This window comes from Diabrotica virgifera, chromosome 10 (genome assembly GCF_917563875.1).
Source record: "Diabrotica virgifera virgifera chromosome 10, PGI_DIABVI_V3a".
Classification (NCBI taxonomy): Eukaryota; Metazoa; Arthropoda; class Insecta; order Coleoptera; family Chrysomelidae; genus Diabrotica; species Diabrotica virgifera.
In genome coordinates this window covers 142687104-142699637 of record NC_065452.1, presented here as the reverse complement: position 1 = coordinate 142699637, position 12534 = coordinate 142687104, and the positions used below count along the sequence as shown (strand labels likewise).

Below are 12534 nucleotides of genomic sequence, written 5' to 3'. Positions count from 1 at the left end.
TCCGATCTTCTCAGCATCTTGTGTTACCCCGTCCATCCACCTCAGCTTTGGTCTACCCCGTCTTCTCATTCCCACGGGTTGCGCTGTTAGAATCTTTTTTATCATGTTCGATTCAGGGGCCCGGGCTACATGTACTGCCCACTGCAGGCGGTTGCGCTTAATTATAGTGGTAATATCTTTTCCATCAAACGTATGCTTGTAGATATTCTGCAGTTCAAAGTTATATCTACGCCTCCATATTCCGTTCTCACAGACCGCTCCGAATATCTTGCGTAGCACCTTTCTTTCAAAAATCGATAGAGCGGATTCATCTGTTTTAGTTAGAGCGGATTCATCTGTTTTAGTTAGCGCCCATGCCTCTGATCCATATGTGAGAACGGGGACTATCAATGTTCTATACAGTCTTATACGAGTTTTTTGAGACAGGCGTTTGTTAGCTAAGTACTTTGATAGACTATGATAACACCTGTTTGCAATTATTATTCGTCTTTTTATTTCCACTGATGTGTTATTATTGGGGTTCACCGATGTCTCTAGATATATGAACTCTTTGACCGCTTCGAAGTTTTGGTCTTTGACGATTAGATCTGCGTCAACATTTCCAGTTCTTGTGTTTGTGTTAGTCGCCATGAATTTGGTCTTATTACTATGGTCACTTACGTTACTTTGGCAAAAATGTATCGATATGCCATCTCTAGTCGAAAACCTTTTGCTCATATTGTATCCATACCGTATCTGTAAAAAACGGTAGTTGAGGGGAACACTAAGGATATTGTTCTGAAGCTATTTATTTGTGGCATTTTTGCCATTAACTATTCTAATTGGAAAATAGAAAATAAGGAATCTTACATAATTCTCTTGTTAGAAATAGTTGTTTGTGTAAATTGTTTATTAGCCCGCTTAATACACACACTTACATAATCAAACATCAGCAAAAATATACGACCGCAAATCTGAACCAGTTAGAAATATAATTTGATCATTTGTATTCGATACAGAGAGGAGTCCGTCAGGGTTGCGTGATGTCCCCACTACTCTTCAATGTCTACAGTGAAGCGGTATTTCAAGAAGCACTCTCAGATTTAATAGAAGGTATATCAGTCTTATTCTTTATAAAATGTGGTGTGTTCGTTGGAGAATTGAGTAACGTAACTACTGAAGGAAATGCACAAATTTATTGAGATGTTAACAGTTAGAGATACAAAACGATACTAAAATTAATGAATACAAACTACATATTTCTTAAAACCTTTCATAGTCCATGAACATTTCGCTGACACCGCGAAATTACAAGCGTTGGTGTTTATCATGTCACGTAGTCTAAATATTGAAATATAAACACACACAGTGGCGTGCTCGCCATAACACCTCCCTCCTGAAAACCGAAGCTGGGGTGTCCAAGAAGGGCTTCTTTGCAGCTTCGAAGTTTTGGGCTTGTAGTGTAGAGCCTCTCTGGATATGCTCCGAACAGGGCAGGTAGGGCCACATGAAACAAAGAAACCCACCGGCAATAACTCATTATATTTTTGTTGTTGTGAGAAGGCCGTAGATGAAGTGTACCACAAGGTAATCGAATTATAAGTTGTAGTCATTGATTAAAATCTCTTTATAATATGTATAATAAAAGCTCATATCTACTACTTGCTATGTTACACTTCAACTTCGTTTAAGTAATCGCATCATAAAATTGTTTTACATTAAAATGAAATTTGCGAATAATCTCGTTATCCAACTTAAATGTTAGACTTTTATTGGTTTCATTAACTTCAAGAATGAATAACATACGGTCCTGTGTTTAATGGTGATTTTGGTGTATTTAGAATTTTATCAGTTAAAATAAAGCTTATAACAGTGTGATTTTTTTTTGTTTATCAAAAAGGAAAAGTTGTAAATATTAAAATTTTCCAGGCAGTGGTGTTGTTTAATTTTAACTATTTTCCCAAATCTGAGTCACCAATACCAGAAGAACTATCAATTATAATTTCAAAACAATTTCTCGTTATTCTCATTATAAAGAGACAAAATATTTCTATTTTTAATATCTTGTAATTATTAAGGTATTTAAAGACTTGCTCGTTAAAATATAAAAAATTATTTAAACCCAGGTTAGCTTTAACCTTCTGAAATTCGGCAATTTACTTTCCTGTATGAGAGATATGCCATATGGTTTATGGACGCACTTAACAGGGCGTCTGCCTGTTTGTTTGATTTAACCAAAGGCGAAATATGCTGAATATCCTTTATTTTTGTTTGTAATATTTTGTCCAGATGGTCTAATTTTAGTTTACGATATTCAATTTTTTCAGTGAACTTGATAATATTACTTCGGACTATATCATTTGACTAAATGTATTATGTTCACGATCAGATAAAAATAATGTGATTTCCTTTAATCTGCTTATTACAATAAAAGGTAAAATTGGCAATTCTGGGTCACATTTTGTACAAATCAAATAAACAGAAACTATAAAATAATGTAATTTTGAGGAGGACCCATTAAAAACGTTTATAAACTTGATAGCTTTCTCACAATTAATATAATTATTAGAAGTACTGACTGAAATTGTTGCTGTTACATTACTAATTGCCATTGTATTAACCAAAAATGAATTAAATAAATAAAAAATGCAAATACTAGATATGATATCTTAAAAGTTGGAAAATAGCGAAACAGAGTAAATAAAAAAATTAAAACAAATACAAAATGAATATAATTCGACTAACCTCAAGTACTTCCGTGAAAACGTGACTTTACACCGGAACGGGTTGAAAATGTTGCAGCTTCCCAGATCTAGTCGCTTTACACTGGAACGGGTAGAGAACGGGTGGAGAACGTTGCAATTTCCCAGATCAAGTGGTCTTACACTGGAACGGGCAGAGAACGGGTGTGAGCACGTTTTGTACCTTCCAGATCAAGTGGCCTTACACTGGAACTGGTCGAAATTCTAAACTGTATGTAGCCGGTATGGTAGCCGGGATGTTGTTGCTTCTTCTGTGGAAATGCTTCACCGTTTCCAGGGTCGAGTGGCTTTTCACTGAAGCTGGTGGTTGAGAAGATTTCACGAAGTTACTAGTTGCGCCTCTCCAGAACTTCCGAATTGCTTTGTGGCTTTACACAACAAGTGGCCTTACACTTGGAATTCTTCAAGTTGCTTACGGGTTCCTTCAGTTTTCCTTCCTCGTGGCCTTACACTCGGAACTCAACTACTAAGTCACTAATTCTCCAATTTCCCAATTAACGATTAAAATCGATTAGAAAAAAAGGCTTTACTTTTTCTAATTGGAAATTTCTACTAACTGCGCCAGTCTTATTCTTTATAAAATGTGGTGTGTTCGTTGGAGAATTGAGTAACGTAACTACTGAAGGAAATGCACAAATTTATTGAGATGTTAACAGTTAGAGATACAAAACGATACTAAAATTAATGAATACAAACTACATATTTCTTAAAACCTTTCATAGTCCATGAACATTTCGCTGACACCGCGAAATTACAAGCGTTGGTGTTTATCATGTCACGTAGTCTAAATATTGAAATATAAACACACACAGTGGCGTGCTCGCCATAACATATCTATCAATGGAGAAGTTTTGAACAACTTACGTTTTGCAGACGATACAGTAATAATAACGGATAACAACAATGATTTACAGAACGTAATGCAACGTCTTAATGGACGCTGTCATGAGTACGGACTGAAGATGAATTTGAAGAAAAGTAAATGCATGATTATCACTAAATCGGTACACGCAAACATCCAATTAACTATTGAAGAAACTGTAATTGAGAATGTGGATAACTACAAATACTTAGGAACATGGATAACATCAAATGTAGATCAAACCAAAGAAATTAAGACACGTAATGAAATAGCACGTGCATCATTCATTAAACTTGAAAAGTTTCTTTGTTGTCAGGATATAAGGTTTAGAACTACGCCTAAGAATGCTGGGATGTTCTCTACTCTTATTTATGGCTTGGAAGCGTGGACATTGAAACAAGTACATTTGAATAAGTTGTCCGCCTTTGAATTTTGGTGTTACGAATATCATGGATTCAACGAATGTCAAACGTGGAAGTAACTAGAAGGATAGGAAATCAACCGGAAATAATACTAACTATCAAAAAACGAAAACTTGAGTACTTAGGACATGTGATGAGAGGGCCAAAATACTCATTATTACAACTCATTATGCAAGGCAAAATCCGAGGAAAGCGAAATGTGGGAAGCGGAAGAACATCCTGGCTTAAGAACTTACGGGAATGGTACGAATACAGTAGTGCAGAGCTATTTAGAGCGGCAGTCAACAGGATCCACATTGCCATGATGATTTCCAACCTTCGATAGAAGATGGAACTTAAAGAAGAAGATTGGATGATGATAATTTATTTGAAGATAATGAGAAACAAAATAAATGTTAGTTTTTTGAAATCGCCTTACCAAGGAACTTCCAAAAATATACAATGGTATAGGGTGCTGCATATCTATATTTTTGTTGAGAGAAGTTAAAATTACGTTTAAGAGATTTTATCATAATGTACTAAAATACTGACAGAAATAATTATTTCATAAGACATTCCACACTGTCTACAAGTACAGTGGAACCTCGATAAGTCGGCCTCCGATAACCCGGCTAACCCGGACCGATTTTCATCAGACAAAACAAACATTTTTTCACTTTGACCGAGTTTTTTACCAAGAAATAAACAATACTGTATACAACTGTACGTAATTTAGATGTACTGTGTACATGTATTTCATGTTTTTGCAATTATAATGTGTATTTGTTTATTATTTATATGTCTTTTATTAAGTTTTACCATATTCCCCGGCTAACCCGGATTTTCGATAACCCGGATCGGCCGCGGTCCCGATTAATCCGACTTATCGAGGTTCCACTGTATGTTTTAAATATGACAAACTAGAGCAATAAGCAAAAATATTATAAAAAACCACGAAAGAGCATTTTTAAATTTACTTTTACTTGAATTTTTAAAAATGCTTAGATATTTTCATGTTTTCTTCTAATATTAATCAGCTAACAGTTCTACACAAAAAGAGGTAAAAAATATAGCAGTTTTTAACGTTATCCATTTATACTAGACAACTGCATAAAAATTAAGAGAGAACATTAAGTTTTGTACATTTTATAGTTGTACGAGAATATGTACATTTTGGAAATTCAACTTTAAACTAAAAGAGCAATTCATTGTGTATTTTGAACTTTTTTTCACTTAAACTAGAAAACTGCATAGTTGAACGAGGATATGTACATATTGAAAATTCGGCGCTACACTAACATAGATAAAAAAATTTATTGTGTTTTTGAACATTATCCATATCTACAGAACTGCATAACAATTAAGGGAACATAATAAGTTTAGTACCTTTTACAATTGTACTGAATTTGCATTGAAAATAATATGTTGTACCAATGATTGAGTATTTGTTTATCCTAAGGTTCTAAAATCTCCTTAAACTTGGTATTAAACTATAATTCGGAACAGATGGCTCTTATCGTTAAATAATCATAATTAACCCTTTCTATCCCGGGCCTTAATTTGCATGTTGGTCCCTCAATCCCAAAGGTTTTTCATGTTTAGAGTCCCATTGCCTTATACCAATTAAGTCCAATTAAGTCGGCATCATATGGGAAATTTTTTTATTCTTAGTTTTATGAAAAAAAGTTATTCTTTATAAAAAGTTGTGCATGGTCTAAAACGTAAAATACAACCATCAGTTAATAAATTTTTTAAGCCGTATACGAGTTATGTCAAAAAATATGAATTTTACTCAAGAGTAAAGTAGCTATATTTTTCACAATATTGAAAATTGTTATAATGAAAAGTTGTTTGGAATTAAGAACTATATTTTAATATGCAATTTCATCTATGGATAACCAACATTACTTTCAGTTATTTCAATTATGATAACTCTTTTATTATTAATTTTACGAAAAACATATTCTGTATAAAATGTGCTGCATGGTCTAAAACCTAAAATACAACCATCCTATATCAAATTTTATCAATTTTATACGAGGTATATAAAAAAATATGAATTCGCTTAAGAGTACTTAAATAAAATACCGTTATTTTTCACAATATTGAAAATTGTGATTAGGTAAAGTTGTATAGAACTAAAAATCATGTTCTAATATGCAATTACATCCTTCTTATTGAAATATTCTGAATTATAAAGATACTTTATTCTTGATCGAAATTCATCTTATTTGACGTACCTCGTCAAAAATTGATCAAATTTGATATTAGATGTTTGTACTCAAGGCTTTTGACCATGCAGAACTTTTTACAAAGTATACATTTTTTTCGTAAAATTAACAATAAGAGTTACCATAATTTAAATAACTGAAAATATTGTTGGTTATCCATAAAAAAAATTTTTTTTCAACTAGAAGGATGAAATTGTATATTAAAATATAGTTCTTAATTCCAAACAACTTTTCATTATACCAATTTTCAATATTGTGAAAAATAAAGCTACTTTACTCCTGCGTAAAATTCATATTTTTTGACATACCTCGTATACGGCTTAAAAAAATTGATAACTGATGGTTGTATTTTAAGTTTTAGACCATGCACAACTTTTTATAAAGAATAACTTTTTTCATAAAACTAAGAATAAAAAAGTTTCCCATATGATGCCGACTTAATTGGACACGCTGTATATAGGTCGTCAAAGACCCTATACGCCAGACTAAAGAATAGGAAACGATTCAAAGTAGCATAAGTAAAATAGAGGTAGACAACACTTCACAAAGAAGAAGCTCCCGTTTTAATAGAATGTCCCAGGAAACATCAAGAAACAAACTATTAAACTTCGATAAACGAACATGTTGCTGGAAATGTGGAAAGAGGAGCCACAACTTTAATACATGCCGTTCAACGCCGATACTTTTCTGCAGTAGATGCGGAACATTAAATATCTCACACAGAGATTGCAGTTGCCCAAATCCGGGAAACGACACAAGGGTCGAGACACCCAGAGGCATGTCGAACCCAAACCAGAATTAAGGTCCTCTGTCACATCTTGGGATGTAAGGGATAGTGATGCGCAATACATAGCCTCTCCTATTCAAATGTCAACCTCACCTGCCCGTGAGATGATCTCGATCATGATCATCCGGTACATCCTGCTAGATAACAAACGAGGCGCTGACGTCCCGAGTGATTGCCGGTATAAGCAATCCCCCACTTACTGACCAACAGCTTTGGGTGGAAGAGTCGGTAAGTGGAAGGGCACCTTCTTGTCCTACAAATGAGAAATCATTTCTAAAGGCGGACGAACCAGGCATGGTCAACGGCGTGGAGATGCTTAAGGCAACGGGAAACCAATACATTAAAGGCTCATAGAGCATCCCTAGTTAATCATCATGACTAACAACATAACCAAACACTCTACTGATCATGAAACTCGGAAAACAAGATCCGGCACAGGAGGAAACTCACAAGACTGCAAGGCCTCCCCGGTCGTCAACATGCGAAAACCTTGCAAAGTAGCGACGTGGAATGTTAGAAGTCTACATCAAGCTGGAAAAGTACATAATGCCGTTAAAGAAATGGAAAGGCTGAATGTAGACATTTTAGGAATCAGCGATGTCCAATGGCCCGACTCAGGAAAGATGAAAATCAACAATAAAACAATATACTATTCAGGAAGTGAAGACGGTTCACACAGATATGGTGTCGGGATAATACTAAACAAACACATTGATAAAGCTGTAGTAAATTTCATTCCATACTCCAACAGAATTATCCTCTTACAATTAAATCAGAATAAACCCAAATTAAACATAATACAAGTTTATGCTCCGACTGCGGACAAACCAGAGAGCGATATTGAAACTTTCTACGAAGACCTAGACAATATTTTAAAATCCATTAAAACGCAGGATGTTACAATTATAATGGGAGATTTTAACGCAAAGATTGGAGACGAAAAAATAGAAGAATGTACAGGAGGATATGGTCTGGGCAACAGAAACGAAAGAGGTGACAGGCTTATCGAATTTTGCCAAAACAATAATTTTGTCATAACTAATACATTGTTTAAAATGCCAAAGAGAAGACTATATACCTGGAAGTCACCAGCAGATCAAGAAGGGAGAATTGTAAGAAACCAAATAGATTATATAGTGATTAGACAAAGATACAAGAATGCGATTATATCTTCAAAAACCTATCCAGGTGCCGACATAGGATCAGATCACAACCCAGTAGTGACCAAAATTAGGCACAAAATGAAGATAATAAAACGCAGAACAACAGATGTAAAAATCGATACAAGTAAACTAAGAAACCCACTCATAAAACAACGCCTGACAGATGAAATTAATAACCGTTTAATGAATGTTAAAGAACAAATCCAGCAAAATACTGAAACAGAGACAAAGAATGGTTATTAATAAAGACAGAAATAGATAAATGTCAAAAAGAAATTCTTACACCAACCAGATACAAAAAGAAACAATGGATGACGGAGGAAATCTTAGATTTAATGGAAGAAAGACGTCAGCATAAAAACAAAGATAATCAGATGTACAAAAATGTGGATAAACAAATAAAATCCAAAATTGAACAGGCTAAAGAACAGTGGTTAAAAGAACAATGCGCAGAAATAGAAGAACACCAGAAAAGACATGATAATTTTAACACACATAAAAAAAATTAAGGAATTAACTCAGATCAACAGAAAAAGAAAACCGGGAATACTAAAAGATACAGATGGGAAACTTGTGTTGAGTACTAACGAAAAATTAAAGAGATGGACAGAATACATAAATGAATTGTTCAAAGACAATAGAACAGAGCAGATGGAAGTCGAAGTAGAAGATGATACGCTTTTGAAGATATTAAAAGAAGAAATTAAATCGGCATTAAAAAACAGCAAAAATGGTAAAGCAGTAGGTCCAGACCAAATCCCAGTAGAAAGCTTAAAATGCATAAATGATGAAACCCTAGACATTATCGTAGACTTGTTTAACACAGTGTACAAAACAGGAAACATACCAAAACAATGGTTACTCTCAACCTTTTGTGCTATCCCTAAAAATACAAACGCTAAAGATTGCAGTGAATACAGAACAATATCATTAATAAGTCACATTCTCAAATTATTCTTGAAAATAATACATGGTCGTATAAACAAAAAACTAGAAGAAGGAATAGATGATAGTCAGTTTGGGTTCAGAAACGGACTAGGAACCAGAGAGGCGTTATTTGCTTTTAATGTGTTAGCTCAAAGATGCATGGACATGAATGTGGATGTGCATGTTTGTTACGTTGATTTTGAGAAAGCTCTTGCAAAGTAAGACATGAAAAATTAGTCCAAATTCTAAAGACAAAAAACATAGACAAAAAGGACTTACGAATAATAACAAACCTTTACTGGAATCAAAGAGCACAAATTGTAATAGATAACGAACCCAGTCCAGAAATAGAAATCAGGAAAGGAGTTCGGCAGGGATGTATTATGTCTCCATTACTCTTTAATGCATATAGTGAAGCCATTTTTGAAGAAGCATTGCTATCTCAAAGTGAAGGAATAATAATTAACGGAAGATCTATTAACAACATAAGATATGCAGATGACACCGTGATTATGGCAAACTCTGCTGAACAACTCCAACTACTACTGAACAAAACAAACAATTTCTGTGAAGAATATGGACTAAAAATGAATATAAAAAAGACCAAATACATGATAATAACTAAGAAAACAAACACACAAACAAGCATACATTTGGGAAATGTACCGATAGAAAGGGTTGATAAATACAAATACCTAGGAACCTGGATTTCAGAGAAAAATGATCAAACAACAGAAATAAGGACCAGGATAGAAATAGCAAGAAATGCGTTTGTAAAAATGAAAACAGTTCTCTGCAACAAAGACCTTAGCTTAGAACTGAGAGTAAGAGCATTGAGATGCTACATGTTCTCGATACTACAATATGGACTTGAAAGATGCTTAAGAATGCTTAGAATAGCATGGACACAGAGGAAAACGAACACGGAAGTACTGCGAGAAATGGGTAAAGAATGCGAAATAATAAACACAATAAAAATAAGAAAGTTACAATATCTGGGACACGTAATGAGGGGACCGCGATATGAAATGGTAAGACTGATAATACAGGGAAAGATAAGAGGCGGAAGGAGTATAGGAAGAAGGAGAGTGTCATGGTTAAAGAATTTAAGGGACTGGTTTAGATGCAGTTCAATAGAACTCTTTAGAGCAGCGGTGGATAGAGTGAAGATAGTGATGATGATATCCAACCTCCGATTAAGAGACGGCACTTGAAGAAGAAGAAGTCACATCTTGCCGTAATGAGACAACCAATTTTGACAACAGACCGCATTGTTCACTGACGTTCACAAACGGAGAAACGTTTCAAGCACTATTAGATACTGGATCACAGAAATCTTTCATCAGGGAAACAGCTCGGAAGACACTGTTAGTTAGAAGATAACATAACCGAAGAGGAAAGAACAGATATTAGGCTTGCAGACGGTAGCACTCAAGAAGTAACACACAGCTATCATACCATATGCCTAATCAATGATGAATGGCGTCAAATTAAGTTTTAAAAATCCACAAGGAAAAAGTTTTCCTGCAGTTGGCTATATGCCATGTAATACAAAAACAGCAAATTCTGTATAAAAGGTATATTTAAAATCCCTAAAAAGGGCTACATCACAAATACATAACTAGTTTTCGACTGGTTTACCAGTCATCATCAGTGCTTACCTAAAATAAATATAATCAGATAAAATAATGCAAAGATTGAAATTTTGACTACGGTTAAAAAAGCTGTCGATTACACTCACGTAAAGTTGATACATCCTAACCACCAAAATATAGTTTTACAAAAATATGAGGGTCAGAGCCCTATAAACATGGTCCGTTAAGGAAACATCAGTTTAAAATGCAAAATAAAGCATTGATGTTTTAAATATTCTCAAAATGCCCCAGGTAACATATGAGCTGTAGTGTGACTTGATTACATGGTGGAAAACAGGCAGCAAGTGACAGTGACAAAGAGTTGGATGTAGACCTCCGAACGTTGACAGGACAGAAATGACAGTTCCACAGGAAGTTGAAAAATTAGCCTGTCATATTTAAAGACTATGGTATATAGATGTTAAAACTAGAAATGATGTAACAACACACTCCATTGTGAGAATTGTCATTCAAAACTCTAAACGAAATTCTAAACAAAAATTAAGTTTTATTACATGCTAAATCTCTCCTCACAAGCGATACTAGGCATCGATGACATACGGAAATGTGGATTCTGCATTGATTTTTCGAAAAACTCCAACGACACTAAAGACAGTACAGACGTCAACACCGAATTTGCAACACAAGTCGATGAATTGGATCCCACTACAAGTAACTTTACAGAAAGTACTTACAAGGACGACGCCGCAAAAAGCCAATTCAACATTAGGCCCACTTTAACGCAATAACAGTCAACATTTCCACGACACCGTCCTTCTTCAATCGAAAACCGAATCACAAAATCACAAGCCAAAGGTTAGACATTGCGTATCTGATTCACGTGTTCAATCGTATATGTATAATAAATTCATAATCTTGCTCTCGTTCATTTCGCACCTCGTCGAAAGAGTGTGCGCGTCATTATCCAAATTTCCATTGCATGCATCTTTGCGAAGAAAACAGTGACTTGAGTTGTATGAGCATTACTGCGTATGCATCTTTATCAGGTTATGTACCAGATCAAACCCTCGAAGCGAACTTGGAAGATAGTTTTAGATGTCTTTCGCTAAACCAAAACCAACAAAGGACCAGTTCGATAGCTAAGAATTAACATTTGGGAGTACCCGTCACAGCCAGAGAAATCGTTTTGAGAAAATGTGGACAAACGGAGCCTATTCAGTTTTCACAATGTTTTACAGACAGTATTCTTCAGAATTGCCAAAAAATTGGAGAAGGGCTGTACGGAGAGGTTTTCCTCGTAAAGAACCCCGATGGAGACACATCAGTTCTGAAAATTATTCCAGTGGAGGGCGACCAAACCGTTAATGGAAAAAGACAAAAGAAATTTGAAGAAGTTTTATCAGAAATCGTCATCACAACAGAACTGAGTAATCTCAGACACAACAAAAGAAATGGAATATCTTCGTTTATCGAAGTTCAGAAAATACGATGCGTTCAAGGAACATATCCCGGAAAACTGATAGATCTGTGGGACCCATTCGACGAAACCATAGGATCTGAGAACGATTGCCCCGATATGTTTAAGGAAGATCAGTTATACATCGTTTCTCAGATGGCTTACGGAGGAAAAGATTTGGAATCCAACGTCGAAATTAACAGATCGACATATCTACAAAAAGTATAAGAAGAAGAAGAGAATTGAACATGATGGTGTTGTAATATTTAACGATCTTGGATTGGATCCAGATTTGTTTACTGCCGAAGGAGACTATCAATTCGAGATCTACAGATTGATGCAGGAGAAAAACAGCCGATATCCGAAAACCA

The 12534-nt window shown here is 34.8% G+C and overlaps 1 protein-coding gene across 1 annotated transcript in view; it reads right to left on the bottom strand.

Annotated features, from left to right (window-relative positions):
• Nucleotides 1-1153: 1153 nt before the first annotated feature.
• The window catches only part of LOC114334075 (GTP-binding protein Rheb homolog), a 66527-nt gene continuing 55146 nt past the window's right edge, over nt 1154-12534 (bottom strand). Inside the window, exon 5 of the mRNA XM_028284090.2 lies at nt 1154-12534. This exon is cut by the window's right edge and continues 17375 nt beyond it. The gene's annotated coding sequence lies outside the window, so the exon portion shown is untranslated.